The sequence below is a fragment of the Montipora capricornis genome, chromosome 11 (genome assembly GCF_036669925.1).
Source record: "Montipora capricornis isolate CH-2021 chromosome 11, ASM3666992v2, whole genome shotgun sequence".
NCBI classification, from domain to species: Eukaryota; Metazoa; Cnidaria; class Anthozoa; order Scleractinia; family Acroporidae; genus Montipora; species Montipora capricornis.
Window position 1 is genome coordinate 23,345,016 of NC_090893.1, and position 6,346 is coordinate 23,351,361.

At 39.9% G+C, this 6,346-nt stretch overlaps 1 pseudogene; it reads left to right on the top strand.

Annotated features, from left to right (window-relative positions):
- The first annotated feature begins 2,790 nt into the window (after window positions 1–2,790).
- On the top strand, window positions 2,791–6,346 carry LOC138023912 (piggyBac transposable element-derived protein 4-like; annotated as a pseudogene).

Sequence of the window (6,346 nt, forward strand, 5' to 3'; positions counted from 1 at the left end):
TTAAACTAAAAAAGGAAATTATGCAAATCCCTGTATTTTATCGGTAATGACGTCGCGAGGAATTCAATTTGTAATGTAATATGTATAATTCGGATTTTCTGCCACTGAACTAAAGGAGGCTTGTGGGACATTTGGAAACGAAACGTCGAAAGATGACGTCTTAATTGCAAAAAAGAAAATTGTTGAATTTTTAAGTTCCTTGATTCTGAAATTAGGGACTTTAAGATCTACGACGGAGACGGCGACGCAATCTTCCCTTTCGTAAACAAGAGAGACTTACGACAATTTTCACTGTCATGAGCTGCGCATGCTCGAGTTTGTTTGCTCTCGAGCCCACGAAAAATTCTAGCCGCCATCATGGATTCAGGCGTGAGTCACGTATATTCGCCAGAGTCTCTCCTTTGTCCACCATGGCCCTCCCCAGTGGACACCATTTTGAATTTGTCGATTCAACTTGAAAAAAGTTCACCTTACACTTTTCAAGTTTTCACAAGACGCTAGCGCATGCGCTTCTCGTGACAGTTTCCTTTTAAGTTTGTCGTTTGCCAATGAGCAAAAGATATTTAACCTAGGACTAGATTAGCAGCGTATGTCACTTAGAATTAAAAAAGAATGCGAAAAAACCTTAGAAAAAAAAAAATAGAAAAAAAATAGAAGAAAATTTAAAAAAGTGGATGGAACGATTTCGAACTCCGTTCAATGGCATTACTGCAACGAACTTAACCTCTGCACTACCGAAACAAAACCTTGCAACTGGCAATTTTAAAGTATTTAAATGAAGCCTCTCCTAACAATTTACTTAAAGCTAACCGAATAAAAAGGCTTGGTTACTAAGAATAGCATCGACCGTCAAAAATGGCATCGCTTGTTTACGAAAGAGAAATTAGTGAAGACGACAAAAACGTCACCTCAAAATATAACTTTTCATTATCGTAAGTCTTCCGCCATTGTTCCATCTCGTTCACGTCTCACCATGTGGGCGAAGTACCCTAAAAATAAATTGGTATGAGCGGGTTGGGAACAAAAATAGAGAATAAATGGTTCGCCGTTGTACGCTAGAGGTGGCGTCAAAACCTCAAATTTGATGATTTTGCGTCTTTGCTATGAAGAGAACCGCAAAACTATGCGCTAAAATGCGTGCGGCACGTCAACCCGGTATCAACCTTATTCACCTCAAGGTATGCTAGACAGAGCAGAGTTGAGAAAGGCAACGGTCTCAGATCAATTTTGTAGAGTGTAGGCATCTATCATGATGCCCATTTAGATGATCTGATTGAAAGTAGTAGAACTGGTATGTTAAGTCCCAGGTAGGCCGCTACAATGAGATCAATGTTTGCGGAAAAGTTACTCTGCTAACGATTGAGTTGTGTGGATTCTGCATGATGAGAAACGATCAGTGAGTTAACATTCACAACTGTCTTGGAACCAAACGAATTAGTCATGTAACAAGAAAAAAATGTTTTTGTTGCTTTATTGTGCACTCATTGCAGACCTGTTTAATCTTAGACGTCATTATTGTACCGCAACGTGTGGGTAAATTAAGTCGATTTTCCTCTTTCAGCTAGTAGCGCATGAATTAACGAGTACTAAACCATAGCTAACGAGGAGTCCAAAGGAGGGAACTGTCGCATATCACATGGAACACGTGGAACACGTCTTTGGTGGTATCTCAGATACTCGAAAAGTCACATAGCTCGGCTGCACAAACAAGCAGCGCTGTACGATATCCATTCGAGAAATTCAGACTGAGGTGATTGGAGAAAAGAATGTTTTATAATTACCAAGAGGATGCGCAAGCTCACTAGTATAAAATAGATGAAATCGCGATCCGAAACTCTGTCAAACTTTAGACCAGGCAGAAAAAGCAAAGTGTGACAGTTCGCTTTCTTGCTGTGCTTTGGTTTTATTTGGTTTCTGGATTGTTTCTCAGCGTCTTGCCCGTGTACCTTCTTCAATTTCGCAGCTTTTAGTAATTGAAACACCCTCTTGTACATGTTTTCTATGTCTACTTGATTAGCAGTCTGTATTTGCTTAACGGAATCTTTCAACATTGTTTAAATAATGTTTCTCGCACAGACAAGAGACTAGAATACGAATTCAATAGTGTTTTAAGCCAAACATCTAATTTCAGTGCTATGTTTCTGTCGTAAAGTAAAAACACACTTAAGTAGTTTCGCTCGATTAGATGCGAATCTTTGGATTGGTCAACAACTTAGGAAACACCTGTAGCGGACAAACAGCCCTCCGACGGAGGAATCTAATATAATCTAATTATCTCCATTACGAAACGGGTGTGCATGATACCTTCAAATAAAATAATATACGACAACCAGTGCGTCAACGTCAATAAATCAACTTTGAGAAGACAAGGAAGTACCTAGAAAACTCACGCAAAGTATAAATCAATATTCTCGACTTTCTCTTCGTCGTTAGAAACCTAATACAGTTATGATAAGCTATAGTTTTCTCGTACTGCTCTGCAAGGTGCATTAACTTTTAGACTTATTGAGAACACCTGCAGATAATCAGACAAGAAAGGGAAGAGTTCGACTCGGCTGATAAGTAACTTGATCGTACTAATCCTTGATGGTATTTTCATTGGCTGTTGGAGGGTAATGAATGAGATAATTTATGCGCTTCAGTCAAATTTGTGTCAATAGTCTTATCGTGAACCGCTGTGAGTACTTTAAACCTGTCAGTAATAACCAAAAATCCTGCATAGGTTTGCTAATCTTTCTAGTCACACTCGCGCTATCGATCTAAATAGATAGATTTTCTGAAAATGTCGTAGAATCGTTGCCTTACTTTCGATTTACGTTAAATTTAGGACAATGACAGTTCATAAGATTAGCCAATTACTGGCCAAGTTTCATTGTGCTGACGCAAATAGATAATGTATGCGAGGCTTCTGAAAATTCATTTTGAGCTCGAGCGTGATGGCCTCGTGTAGTAAGAGGATGCGTGTGGAAGATAGTGACTCGGAAGAAGACGAAACTCTTATTGGAACCATCGAAGACAAGACTGGAGGCCTGGATAGTGGCGAAGAAAGCGAATTGGACCATCTGCTGGACAATGAGTCCGATATTTCAAGGTAAGAATCGATTGAAGTTTGTGAGATGAGACCACGCGGTTCTCAGGTTCGAGAAATCTTTTTTCATTTGTAGGAAAATGTGGTTTGTCTTCGCTTTCTTTCTGGTTTTTTTACAGAAAAATGCTTCTTAGTTCATATCTAAAGTAACAAGTTTCTAATTTTCAACGGTTTCTCGCTTTTGACTTTTTGAATCAATAAATAGTGCATTTGTTCTGAATCGACGCTCACGTAGGACGCATTGCCTTGGTTACGGTCCTGTTGTGTCGCTACTATTTCGAATTCGTAGTATTATTTACCTATTCGTAGTATTATTTACGTATTTTCGGACGCGATTTTGCGTTGTCGCCGTGTTTCATTTGCTTCGCGGACTCTCTGTAAATCAATCCGTGAAATATTTTCATGTTTTCGAATTTCTGTTTTAGGGATGATGACAACGAATTTTCACTCCATCTATCAGAGAGTGAAATGGAAGAGGAGGGTGTTGAAGAGGATGATCCTTCAGGTAGATATTCTGTGATTATCAATTGATTGTATAAAAATTGTGCTACAGTATTTTGTTGTATCATTCATTTATTTTTCAAAGGGTCAAATTATTTCCAATTTTATATATTTTGGGTAATTATTATATATTTGTATAATTATATATTTGTTTTTGTTAGGTGCAGCTCCCCTACCAGATGTCCCTCCCCCAGGACAAGCAGACAACAATGCAGCCCCACGTTAGTATAATGTTTTGGTTGGTATTTGCATGTGTGATTCTCTGTGATATTGAAATGTCTTTTACACTACACAGGTCCCACTGGTGCTGCCGCATTCTATAGTGTTGCAGCAGCCAGACCTCGTCGAAGTGTTCCTCCAGGTCCCCGTACCCCTCCTGTTGTTCCTGTGCTTGGTGGTGGTCGTGGTCGGGGTGGAAGTGCACAGGCAAGGGGAGGTCGCCGTGGGCAAGGAAGGGCACGTGGTCGTGGTCACGTACGTGGAGCTGCATTGCCTGTTCTTCACGAGACCTATGATGACGTCGATCAAGGGAATCAGCCGCTGCAATTCCAGCCGACGCGTCCCATTGGCGTGCACTTTGGTCACCGACTGCTGCGCAACACGATGACCACGGCTGTTGAGTTTTTTAATTTATTTTTTACTGTTGAGTTGATTAACAGTATTGTTATCCATACAAATAGTTATGCATTTCAGCATATTGCCACACACCAGTCCTATTCCGAAAAGGATGGATTCTGGCTCGAAACCAATGCAGATGAGATTAGAAGGTTGATAGCCATCCTCATCTACTTTGGTCTTATAAGAGTCAGCGACACCGTTGATAATTACTGGAGTGTGAAATCTCTGTATAACGGTCTGTGGGGTAAGGCTTTTATGCAACGTAATAGATTTAGAGCCCTAATGGCCTTTTTGCATGTTGTGAACCCATCTAGAGAACCAGATGGCGATAAGTTACGTGAGATAAATTCACTTCTAGAATTTTTCAAAGAAAGATGTAAAGAATTATCAACCCAGGAGAAATGTAGCTATTGACGAAAGAATGGTTAAGTCTAGCATAGGTCTGGCATCAGACAGTTCAATAAAGACAAACTTACCCGCTGGGTAAACAAACTCTGGGTGCTGGCAGACAGCTCGAATGGCTATACCGTTGACTTCAATGTCTACATTGGTAAAGTTGCAAGGCAGGAAATCAGTGCGAATGGGCTAGGTTATGATGTCGTGATGAAACTGATGAACCCCTATTTTTATCAGGGGTATCATCTTTATGTAGATAATTTTTATACATCTGTTACCCTCTTCAAAGATTTTTATTTTAGGGGTGTAGGTGCCACATGCACTATAAGAGATAACAGGCGTGATTTTCCGGCTAACATGAAAGACAGCAAAGTATGGGCCAAAGGAAAGAATAGGGGTAGTCTTCGTTGGGGGAGGGACCCTCCCTGCTTGGCCCTACAGTGGTTGGATAATAAGGTAGTCTCGATGCTAACCACTATTGACAATGGAAATGTCAAAAGTCAGGCCAACCGTAAAGTTAAGTCAACTAGGGGTAAGTGGAGCAGCGTAGCTGTTCCACAACCTGGAGTTATTTCAAATTATAACAAATTTATGAATGCTGTCGATAGGTCTGACCAAATTTTAGGTACCAATTCGGTTCATAGAAAGTGTGTAAGGTGGTGGAAGACTTTATTCTTCCACCTCATTGATATTGCTCTCGTCAACAGTTACATTTTATTTCAACAACACCGTGAAAATTCTCCTGACGAGCCAGCTTTGCAGCGGCCAGCTACCTACTCTCTTGTTAACTATAGAGAGGGGGTAGCACGTGGACTCTGTGGATTTGCAGAGTATGCGGCTCTGGTGGCCCACCCCACTCCAAAGCCACCTACACCTGAGGATGCATTTTTGACCGAGCACATCCCCGATTCAGGTAAAGACAGGAGAAATTGTGTGGTGTGCTGGCAGACAGAAAAAAAAGAATACAAAGTAAAAACTTTCTGTAAGGCACCACAATATTAATGTAATCGGTTCTTACATATAGGGGGTGACAGGAAATATTTCGAGGTTTATCATTCAAAGGGTTACCCTTATAAACGTTGAAGTCGGGACATGGTATTCGCTTCCTACATATAGCGGGCGACAGCAATGTTTGGAAGTGTATTATTCACAAGGTCACCCTTATAAACATTGAACAATTTCAATTTTCAGTTTTTTTAGGGTTAGCTTACCTTTCATTGACATAAGTGCAAGCCATCTTGTGGGTCAGTTGATTGACATAAGTTCAACCTTGTAACAAGTATTGTAATAAGTAGTCCTGACAGAAATTGTGTGAGAAAGGGTTGGAGTAAGGGTATTTTTCACTTTCAAAGGTGAAGGAAGGCTTATTTCATCTTAACTTCACTTTACTACCCACCCCAGCTAAGACACTCCTACCACAAAAAAGACAAATGCCAGGACAATTTTCTTGCGAAATTTTTATTTTTACAGACTCTCAATATAAAAATCATAAAATATTTATTACTGGGTGTATTTCCACCAGATTTGGAGGAATTGAAGCTAAAAGATAGGGTAACAAATCCTCTTCTAACTTTTTGTCATACATGACTCTGTCGGCCATTTTGAATTATTCAAGTAAAATAAATTTGCATACATTATGTTAATTAGGTTTTTGAAATTTCCTTGTAGAAAAAGTGTGAGCTCCTTTGGAGAAAAACTTTTTTTTTCCTTGAAGCCCTATGTAAGGACATGATACTGATCGAT